Source organism: Monopterus albus, unplaced genomic scaffold (genome assembly GCF_001952655.1).
Source record: "Monopterus albus unplaced genomic scaffold, M_albus_1.0 scaffold51.1, whole genome shotgun sequence".
Classification (NCBI taxonomy): domain Eukaryota; kingdom Metazoa; phylum Chordata; class Actinopteri; order Synbranchiformes; family Synbranchidae; genus Monopterus; species Monopterus albus.
Genome location: NW_018127931.1, coordinates 5,580,895 through 5,593,394, shown reverse-complemented (window position 1 = coordinate 5,593,394; position 12,500 = coordinate 5,580,895).

Sequence of the window (12,500 nt, the reverse complement as noted above, 5' to 3'; positions counted from 1 at the left end):
GCCAGCCGAGAGACATAGTCCCTCCAGCGTGTCCTGGGTCTTCCCCGGGGCCTCCTCCCGGTGGGACATGCCTGGAACACCTCCCTAGGAAGGCACCCAGGAGGCATCCAAAACAGATGCCCGAGCCACCTCAGCTGGCTCCATTTGATGTGGAGGAGCAGCGGTTCTACTCTGAGCTCCTCCTGGGTAACCGAGCTCCTCACCCTGTCTCTGAGGGTGCGCCTGGCCACCCTGCGGAGGAAGCTCATTTTGGCCGCCTGTATCCAGGATCTTGCCCTTTTGGTCATGACCCAAATGTCATGACCATTTGTGAGAGTCGGAATGTAGATCGACAAGTAAATCAAGAGCTTTGCCTTACAGCTCAGCTCCTTCTTCACCACAACGGACCGGTACATCGACCGCATTACTGCAGAAGCTGCACTGATCCGCCTGTCAATCTCCCGTTCTATCCTTCCCTCACTCGTGAACAAGACCCCAAGATACTTGAACTCCTCCACTTGAGGCAGAAACTCTCCACCAACCTGAAGGGAACAAGCCACCCTCTTCCGACTGAGAACCATGGTCTCGGACTTGGAGGTGCTGATTCTCATCCCAGCCACTTCACACTCAGTTGCAAACCCTCCCAGTGCACGCTGGAGGTCCTGTTTTGATGGAGCCAACAGGACAACATTATCTGCAAAAAGCAGAGAAGAGATCCTGTGGTCCCCAAACCGGACTCCAACTGACATCCTGGATGCGTCTAGAAATTCTGTCCATAAAAATAATGAACAGGACTGGTGACAAAGGGCAGCCCTGCCGGAGTGCAACATGCACCGGGAAAAAGTCTGACCTACTGCCGGCAATGTGAAGCAAGCTCCTGCTCTGGTAATACAGGGACTGGACGGCCCTTTCATACAGGGACTGGACGGCCCTTAGCAAAGAGCCCCTGACCTCGTACTCCCGGAGCACCCCCCACAGGGCGCCGCGAGGGACATGATCGAATGCCTTCTCCAGATCCATGAAACACATGTGGACTGGTTGGGCAAACTCCCATGAACCCTCCACCACCCTGAAGAGGGTATAGAGCTGTTTGTAACATATTGGCCAAATAAAGGTGATTAGTATTATTAAATTGTAGGCAGGTGCAGTAGTAGTAAAAGTAGTGGTTGTAGTACTACTACTATAATTAATAGTAAAGTATTGCTACACAGCAATAAAAGATGCCTATCGCTTTGTCTCCAGCACAGCCCTCCAACTCTTTGATCTGATCTGTATGGTCCACCTTATTCCAACCTACAGGCAGAAACTTAAAGCTGTGAAGCCTGTGGTCAAAACAGTGAAGAGCTGGACTGATGAGGCTAAGACAAAGCTACAGGGCTGCTTCTAATGCACAGACTGGAGTGTATTTGAGACTGCAGCTACAGACCTGGACAAACTCATTGACACTGTGACATCTTATATCAGCTTTTGTGAGGATGTGTGTGTGCCCAAAAAGTCCTTCTGCTGAGGAACCAGTTTTCAGCCAATGACCCCTCGTCTGTGTGAAAAGACGATGCCTGAAAAGCATCACTGGCTATGGGAAACCATACCCCCTTGCTGTAGAGGACCATCATCTGCCAGCTTTTAGGTTGATATGGCTAAGGTGTTAGCTTATTAAGGCGCCTGTCCTTAATAAGCACAGGCGCCCCCCAGGGATGTGTGCTCTCCCCTCTGCTGTTTTCACTCTACACCAATGACTGCATCTTGAAGGACCCCTCTGTCAAGCTCCTAAAGTTTGCAGATGAACAGTCATTGGTCTCATCCAAGACGGCGACAAGTCAGCCTACAGACGGGAGGTTGAGCAGCTGGTCCTGTGGTGTAGTCGCAACAACCTGGAGCTGAACACGCCCAAAACAGTGGAAATGACAGTGGACTTTAGGAAGAATAGTCAGGTCTGCAGAAAAGGTTGGTGCATGCCTGCCATCTGACCTGTGCACCTCACGGGTCAGAAGGAGGGCGGAGAGGATCACTGCAGACCCCTCACACCCTGGACATAATCTGAACTCCTCCCCTCTGGACGGCGTTACAGGTCACTGTGCGCCAAGACAACCAGGCACAAGGACAGTTTCTTCCACTGGGCCATCCCTCTGATGAACTCTTAACCCATTACAGTATGACTGGACAATAACCCTCAGTGCAATACCTGTAAATATACCTTGTACATATTGATCCGTTGAATCCAGACTGTGTATATAGTACTTTATTTTTATTCCTAATGAACATTCCTCTGCTTGATTGCACATTACTTCTTTACTTCTGTTCTCAGCCTTATATTGTTTACTTGCCCACTGCTGCCTTACATAAGGCCATGTACATACACATTGAGAGTACCAGAGTCAAATTCCTTGTGTGTCCAACACACCTGGCCAATAAAGCTGATTCTGATTCTGATTCTAAAGGCTTTGGCAGAAGTGGTAATGTCAGCAGTAGTGCTCAAAAACAGCAGTACAGACAGTAGTAGTAGAAGTAGAGGCCAAGGTATTAGTAGTAGCAGTGGAGCCATGCAGTGGTAAGATGAGTTAACACTAACTTGACATTGTTAAAGCATTGTTTTCTCAAATTATTTAGAATAATGCTATTCATAGTGTTTACCTCAATGTATTGTACTTCAGTGACACAATCAAGTTTTATTCCTAACAGTGTTGAGCATGCTGAAAAGATTTCTGCCCTTCTGAAGCTAATTGGTTTTGGAAGGCATGTTATCTGACAGTCCACACTCTACATAGTGTATGAGGAGGAAAAAGTGACATCTGTAGGGAAGCTAAACAGCTCAGTCAACAAGGAGACAAAGGAAGTAGCTTGCATCATTCCCTGATAGAAGGCTGCTTTGTTAAATGCAACCTCTGACTTACCTACATAATTTCTCATTACATGTCTTGATCAAATCTGCGAATAAAGGATTTCTTTTTGCTCTGGAATTCCAATTTTAAAATTAGTAAATGAATACAATAGCCCACTGACTGACTTAAAAACATGACATGTCACACTTCACACCAAATTTTATCAGATGTTTGCTGTGAAAATGAATCACTGTTTTGGAGAGCAGGGGTTTGAAACTATATAAATATTAATGATTCTCTTTTGATGAAAGGCTTTCCTTCAAAACACACACACCAATAAAAATCTTATAGTAAACAATCTGTACTACAGTATATAAAGCGGTTTGAGATTTGATGTTAACCTCATTGCATTTACATTGAGACTTGTGAATTAAAAAGAGAGTAAATATGGTAACTAGGGGGACTGTATAACATTTTGAGCAGCCAATATTTAATTTCTTAATCTCCTAATTAGATAGATGCTTGAAATCTGTAGTCTGTCAACTGCAGGCCTGCCATAGTGTTAGTCAAAGGGAGAGGTGACAGAAGCTATTGTCTGGTATGGCAGCACTACTGCTATGGACTGCAAGCACCTGCAGAGAGTGGTAAAGACTGTGGAGAAGATCACTAGGACTCCACTGCCCTCTCTGCAGAGCATTTACCACCACAGGGTGTGTAGGAAAACTGCCTGCATCCTCAAGGACCCCACCCACCCCCAGCACGGACTGTTCATACCCCTGGGGGCTTGGAGCAATGGCTTCTTCCTTACTGAGCAACCTTTCAGGTGATGTTGATATCAAACTCATTTTACTGTTGATATTGATACTTTGGTACCTGTTTACTCCAGTGTCTTCACAAGGTCCTTTGCTGTTGTTTTGGAATTGATTTGTACTTTTCAAACCAAAGTACGTTCATCTCTAGGAGAACACATCTCCTTCTTGAGCAGTATGAAGTTGGCCCATGGTGTTAATACTTGCGTAGTATTATTTGTTCCAATGAACATAGTACCTTGAGGTGTTTGGTAATTGGTCCCAAGGATGAACCAGGCTTTTGGAAGTCCACATTTTTTTCTGTGATTTTGGCTGATTTTGTTTGACTTTTGACTTTGTTTGATGTCAAACAAAGGGGTACTGAGTTTGAAGGTAGGCCTTTAAATACATCTACAGGTACACCTCCTACTGACTCAAATGATGTCAGTTAGCCTCTCAGAAGCTTCTAAAGCCATGACATTATTTTCTGGAAATTTCCAAGCTGTTTAAAAGCACAGTCAAATGAGTGTATGTAAACATCTGACCCACTGGAATTATGATTTAGCAAATTATAAGTGAAGTAATCCATCTTTTAACACTTGGAAAAATTACTTGTGTCTTGCCAAAATGAGAGTTTGTTAACATGACATCTGTGGAGTGGTTAAAAATCTGCTTTAATTACTGCACCCTAAATGTATGTAAACCTCTGATTTCAACTGAATGTCTTTAAGACAAATGGACAATAAAGTGATAATTTCCTGTAAAAGCAGGCTTCCATACATTTTGAAATTTGAGAACAAATATCACTGCACAGACCAGGTTCAGTTTCAATACAAGTCCATCAAAATAAAGCAAATCATGCAACATTTCTCCAATATACAATGATTTATTCCCCTGGGCATTTAAATTTATATTGCTGAATGTGGGAATAAAGCACATGAAAAGTAAAAAAGTATAAACATTTCAACACCCTTAATAATAATTTTGGTGTGATTAGAAGTTTAGTGTACCCCTGAAGGGAGTAGGGGACAGAATTAAGTTTTGTTCAGCCCATACAGGTTCTGCAAACACTAGTAGCTCCATTCACACCTATAAAATAAAATAAAAAAATATTTCACCAGGATACTTTGGAGAAGTTTTCAAAATACTTTTTGGAATGAATAAGAAGAGTTAACTTGAATTATGGTTTTATCTTTATTGTTCATTCGTTTTAATGATTTTCTGTGCTTGACTTTCCTTAAATAAATCTATTTTTAGATCTTTTTTCACATAAGATAAATGACAACTGACTGTTTCTGATATATCCTACAGAAATAATTAGCCACCCAGCAAACAGTGATGACCTCTTTTACCTCTTTCTTTATGCCTTTGCTGTAAATGTGTTCCCGTGGCGCCATCTGCAGATTACAAGGGGCACTTCAATCTAGCTCAGGGACCTCATGCTGACTCTTTTAACTCTTCTAACTATTTAAAAATGTTAAAAGAACTTCCAGATGGAGTGTGATGACTGATCTGATGATGTTTAAAAAGGCTGAAGTCTGTGGGTTTCAATAATTATAAAACATGCACCAGGCCATTTGTTGACTTTTATTAGATATCCTGATGGTTGCAGATATGAATGTTCTTCGATGACCACAGCTACAGAAAGCAGCACAACACATACACTCGTCTTTTAAAGACCCAGCCACCCATGTTTCAACCTGACAGGTGTTTTCAGTTATTTGCCTAATTAGACCTCACCTCTAAACTGTGCACCCATGAATAAAGAACAAACTTTTTCACTGAAAACAGACTTATTCCAGCAGACATTCTGACTTGTCATATCAGGAAAAGCACTGGGGTAATTAATAACACTAATGATGGCTTAGGTGTCCCAGTAATAATTCATTAAGACAGCATGAGCAATACCAGGCTGACAACTTCGCTGCTTTGGTTCCCTTTCACAGTGTTATTTTTGGCAGCAACAAGTAGCTATTTATTAAAACAGACTGCACCTGTTTAGTACCAAACAGACAGAGTTTGCAGTCAGCTTGTGAACATATTAGAGCATTTATTACCAACACTGAATGGTAATATATTTCTTTCAGGAGCTGGTTAAGAGCACAGCAGAGCTAATTGGAAACAGAAAGGCCATTCACTACTAGTTAAAGACTTGGACACACCTTCTAATTCAGTCGTTTTCTTTGCTTCTCTTGTTGTCTACAGTGAAGACACCAAAACTATGAAAGAACATAAACAGAGTGTAAACAAAGCAAAATGTGTTTTAAATTTCAGATTCTTCAAAGTAGACACCTCAAACCAGAACTATACAGTATATTCACCAGGTGTCTAGAAATACAACTCCATGTGAATGCCAATGTCCCACATGTGCTGGACATGTAAGAATGCAACTATTTGCTAACACCTTAGCCATATCAACCTAAAAGGTGTAAATGGGTCAGTGTTGTGCTTTCCACTGCCCTCCCTACTTCCTCATCTGCTTATTGTTGGTATGCAGCAGTGTAGCCAGGAGTTCATGAATTGGCTCCTTTCTTTAATTTGGTCAAAGAAGCCCAATTACAAACAAAATAGCAATAAAAAGCTGCATACCTCATAATACTGGGTAAGCCTCTGCCATTTCTTCATGCTGAAAATAGCCAAGACCTCCTCTGGAGTCACTTTGATGACCCTGTGTTGAGCTTGCAGGATCAGTTCATTCATACACTTCCAGATATTGTGCATTCCTGTACCACATAAAAATGATCCCTGAATTCTTCAGGGTAGCTGTTCATTCTTCTCCACTGTCATTCATTGCTTTTCCCATGGTCTGGAAAGATGGAGCTGAAGGTACCAATCACTTCTTTGTATTTTGTGAATCTCCCTGCCTTGTATGATGAGGAGATGTCTAGCAGTGGGATAAAAAGGTACTAGTGATGGCGGACCTCAAGCCTTTAAAGAATCAGTGGTGTCCTGAATGGTTGAAACTGACTCCTGATGGCCTCTGAGGGTAATTAATTGGCAAAATATTATAGTTTCAGTTACATTTTCTGCAATTGTCTTCATTTTTCTGAATTTAATTTGAGTGATAATGTCATCAGTTCTGCCCTTAGGAATTACCTCAAAATGTTTAGCTTTCACTATGGCATCAGTGTGATATTTTATCTTAGCAGAAGGGTTTTCAACTAGTTACCTGAGGACAATTGTTGTAGGGTGAAGAAGAAGCTTTATTGTACTGTAACATGTACAACAAAATTTTGTTTGTTGCCAAGGGCCCCAAGGTGCATACATGCCACCATCACAGGCAACTTGCGGGTTCAGTGTCTTGCCAAAGGACACTTTGACATGTGGACTGCAGGCACCAAGATTTGAACCTTCGACCTTCTGGTTGGAAGACAATTACTCTAACCACCAGACCATTGTTGTGAACAGACCATTGTTGTGAACTTTTTATTTGTTATATATTTGCATGAATTTGATTATTCACAAACAACAATTAATACATGTAAATGTGCTTAAAAAATAAAGTAGTAGTTCTCACAGTGAAACTATGTAAGGACCACATGGGGGTGGCTGTGGCTTAGGGGGTAAAGCAGATCATCTCCTAACCGACATTCACAGGTGCGTGAATATGTGTGTGTGAATGGGTGATTGAGAAGTAGTGTAAAGTGCTCTGAGTGTGTTCAATGTATAGAAAAGCACTACAGTATGTAAGACCATTTACCACATGTTATGCCTTCACAGACCACTGGTTGAAAACCCCTATCTTAGCATGATCTGGAATATGGCATCAAGTAATTTTTTTGCTGCTGACATTTGACCAGTGTTTGTAGAAGCAGCAGGTGGAGAGAACACTAACATGAACCCGTGTTCACCATTGAAAACTCAATGTCAATTCATTCACAGGAAAAGAATGTCATATTACAGACATTCAATAAAGAAAATAAATGTTTGCCAGTCCAGTGTGTTTTTTAAATGGTACTATTTTGGCATTTTGCTGCATCTGAGTACAGGTAGCATTAACATTAGCAGCTGGTGAGGACCATTCCCCACAGTCAAACACCTGTTGCATTGCTTTCTTCACTGCTGTGTTCCATACCTGATGTTTCATTGCTGTCATTGTTATTCACCGACAGCTGAGGGTAAGGATTTAAACCCGAAATCCATCACTCTGGCTATGCCTTTGTTGGTATGCCAAATCTGATACTTTCCACAAAGAATTATTGACACCTTTTCAAAATCATCAGAAACAGTTGTATTTCCAGCATGTGATGCTCCTTTAATTTGTAATGAAACTCACCTGTAGCAGTCAACATGTGCTGGCAATATAACAATCACAATTGCAAACAGTTAAAAATGGAAAAAGGTTGACTCAACCTTTGTGTCATGTGGACCACACTGAGCATAGAGAAAAGAAAGAAGAGCAAAGAAATGTCTGAGGATGTGAGAACCACAATAGTGGAAAAGCCTGGACAATCTCAAGGCTACAAGTCCATCTCCAGAGATCTGGCTGTTCCTGTGTCGACTGTGCGCAACACTGTCAAGAGGTTGACAGCCCATGGCGCTGTAGCTAATCTCCCTGGACGAAAGAGGAAAAACTGATGACAGATTGCAATGAAGGACTGTTTGAATGGTGGATAAAGAACCTTGATCACCTTCCAAACAAATTCAAGCTTACCTACAGGCACAGGATACAACAGTGTCAGCTCACACTATCCATCACCATCTGAATGACAAGGTACACTATGGTAGGAGACCCAGGGGCCTCACTGCTGACACAGAAACATAAAAAAGCCAGACTGGAGTTTGCTAAAACTTACCTGAGGAAGCCACAATCCTTCTGGGACAATGTCCTTTGGACAGATGAGACTAAAATAAAGCTTTGTGGTCGAGCATATCATTCTACTGTTTTCAGAAAACAAAGTGAGGCCTTTAAAGAAAAAACATGGCCCCTACAGTCAAACATGGCAAAGATTCACTGATATATTGGGGTTGATTGGCTGCTTCAGGCACTGGACATCTTGACTGTGTCTGGTAGGGCCCGGTGTCAGAAAGTCGGGTCTCCATCAGAGGTCACTGGTCTTACAGCAGGACTACTGCTACTAAATATAAGTTGAGGGTGTAAATAATTATGTCCATTCCATTTGTGAAGTCCTGTGTGGAATGTATCAAATTTGACTTTTTCCCTCTGCTTTTTTTGTTGTTCCAATGGAAACAAAAGGAATAAACATGAGAATACCAAATAATTTGTGAGAGCAATATTGTTTTGGGAGAAGTTGTGCATTACCAGACAGAAATGCAGGGGTGTCAGTATTTTTGGCCATGACTGTAGATCTGATTCACAGGCTGTTTAATTCAGATAAAAATATACAATTTACCATGAAACACTGGAGGAAGAAGGTCATGTTTTGAAACAGTATCTGTATAATTAGTATCAGGACTCAGTTTTACAAATCTATAGTGGCTGCTGAAGTTTAATAACTGTAATGCAGAACAACAGCAACACTTTTTATGTCTCTGCACTGGGAATAGCTGTGGGAGGAGGCACTGTTTTTGGATTGCCTGTTTGCCCAGCCCATTTTTGTGAACATGATAGGTCAGGAATCCCTTGAGAGAATTTCTTAAAATTTGGCATGTGTCCACTTGGACTCAAGGATGAAATTATAAAATTTTGATGGTCAAAGGTCACAGTCATCTTGCGTCTGTCTCCTTCTTCTGAATGCAGTATCTCAGGAACGCCTTAATGGAAATTCTTCAAATTAAATGCCCACTTTTAGTCAAAGATGAACTGATTAGATTTTGGTGGTCGACGGTCAAAGGTCAAGGTCAATTCCTGTGAATCTGACTGGATGGCAAAAGCATATAACTGCAAACAAGTGATTTTGGTAGTTTTGGTTTATTTTGTACTAAAAAAAGTTGAGTTTGTCACTCAACTCCACATGAAACATATGATATTCAACAAACAAATATGCTTAAAGGGTAACAAATTATACAAAACATTTGCAATATAACTTAAGGCAAAGACTTATGGTACCAAAATGTGGCAATTAATTCAATGTGCCATGTCAGAACTCATAAGTGCAAAGAGTGAAATATGAGGCCCATGAAAACATCCTGCAAAGTCTACAGATCAAATATAATTTCAAATAAGACAATGATATGTGGGCTGCACAAGAATAAGTCTTCATGCCTATCATTTTATAATTATTACACAATCAACAGTAAATTACAGGGGCATTTAATTTTGGCAAAAAATGACAATTACAATTTTATTTTGACGTTTTTAAAACCACATTTTGCCACATAAAGATTGGGCTGTCATATACTACAAAGGTAAATGAAATAACATTTACTAGCCTCAATTGTGCAATTCAACAAACAGGGGTATATAAAAATGATCATGCATAAAGATTAATAATGGTTACTCTGGTACTATTGTAGCAGTAATTTTAATCACGAATGTAGCGACATCACATTATTATTTCTCAGAACCTATATTTGATCACTGCATTTGGAAATTTAGAGAAGCACCCTGACAACATGTAAAAAACCTTGAAGTGCCGTTAAAGTAACCTCTCAAAGGGATTTTAAATAACAATTTCAAAAGAATGATTGAAATATAAGGCAATTATATTGGTATCCAATAAATATCTAATAGCTATAAAGACATCCCAAAGAATGCAGATTTAAAAAGCTAATAAAACAGCAAAGCTAAAGAAACAGGTTTCTAGATGATTAAATGATTGTCATTTTCTTTGTGAGTGAATAAATTAAAACATCCCGTCACATTGTGCAGGCAAAACTGTTAAAAAAAACAAAACATGCACAAATATGGTTTGATGTAACAGCATGCCACAAGCTTCTAAAATGTTAAAATATTCTGCGGTCTATGTAGGCTCATTACATCAGCATAAATAATAAAAAAAGAATTGGGTATGGATTCACAATATTAAAACTGCATTTTATAAATGACAAGACCTTCATGTATTTTGTCATGAAAACACTGATGTGCAATATTCTCATACCTCACTTGTGTGGGGTATGAGAATGTGACTAATCATGACTGACACTAGCTGGACTGATACCCAAGGGTGGTAGAACAGGATGGTGTAGGGTTATAATGTAATAATTAAAGCACATTTTCTGTAGCATGCCAAACAGAGAGCCAGCTCTTAACAAAGAGCCAATCCTATGCCCAGTGGAGGAAAAATGTCATTTTTACTTGTCACAGCAGGAAAAGCAGAAGAGAAGCACGTAATATTAATGATGGTCTGTCTACATAAGACACGTCAGTGAGCCAGCATGCAGATTAGCAGGATATGACTGAATAGAATGCAGCCATGTTATACAAGTTGTCAACTACAAGGAAGGAACAATAAAAGCAAAGTAGCAGTAACATGACACACTGACCACCACCACCTTCAGCATGGATTACAGATGTTTTAAATGTTTGGCATTTTCTAGCAGGTGCAAACTTAAAACTGGCAAGAGTTTTAGTAACAAAAAAAGTATTGAAATTCTTTTCACTCCAATATCATGCAGGTCTAAAAAGGTGATAAAATGTGTTAGGAAATGACTACCAACAGCAAAGGACACAATCAGCTCTATTTTCATGTCATTCATGCTATGTTGAAATTTTCCCAACCCCCGAATACCCTGTGGTTTGTCAGTCTCTTCTGTATTTGGTCCCCAGTGCAGCCCACATGGTGCAAAATTGAGAGGCAACAAGATGGGAGTACTATGCAGATAAGACACTGTAAGGCAAAGTGTTTGGTTTTTTGACAGTACCATAAAAACATGTACGAGGACCTGAAGGCAGATGTATTAACGATATAAGAAAAAACCATTTCCCACACATAAAAATGCATTTCTAGAAGCTCAATATGTGGTGAGAATGTGTGCACTCAAGCACGCTCTGCAGTTATAGGGAGCATCTTTGTTCTGTGGCTTCTAAGTGGACTAATTGATGCTTACTTGTGATGGACACCAATAATGATGACATCCTCTAGAAGTGTACATCCTGTTGAAAATAAAAATGTACACTCCCTGACAAAAGTCTTGTCCTATAAGGACATAGTAACCTAAAATGTCAAATAACTATTTCTAATCATTCAGTTGTTAAATTGTTAATTTTAATGTCAAGGGCATTCACTTTAATAACTGGATGCAAAATGAAACCATCAAAAAGTGTCCTGATGTTCACAGCTTGGTAAAGCCCATAACATCTGTTTCTGCAAGGACAAAAGTCTTGCCGTATCTTTAAAGGATTCAACCAATCACAGATTAGAGCGTCACCTGTAACACATACTGTAACACATTCCCAGGTGTGTATAAGAAGAACCCCAGCACACCCAACCTTCATTTGAAATGCAACCTGACCTTTGCCAGCATGCCAAAGATTCAACCACAGACCAAAGTGCTGATCATCAAGAGCCTGAAGACCAAGTCTCCTGCTGAGGTGGCAGACATCTTTAATGTTTCTAAACATCAAGTGGAGAGGATAAGAAAAAGATTTGAAGAAACTGGTGAAGTTCATGACAGGCCCAGATCAGGTAGACCCCATAAGACAACTGTTTGAGAGGACCGTTTGTTGCTTCGACAGTCCAGGGCAGCCCTTTTTCAACTACAGAATGAGTCATCTATTGAGCTGCATCCCAATTGTCGTAAATACTGCAGAAGACCTATTGGAACCCGCATGGAGCCAAGATTCAAACAGTCAAGTTCGGCGGAGGTAAAATCATGGTTTGGGGTTACATTCAGTATGGGGGCATGCGAGAAATCTGCAGAGTGGATGGCAACATCAACAGCCTGAAGTATCAAGACATTCTTGCTGCCCATTACATTCCAAACCACAAGAGAGGGAAAATTCTTCAGCCGGATGGCGCTCCTCATACTTCAGCCTCCACATCAAAGTTCCTGAAAGCAAAGAAGGTCAAGG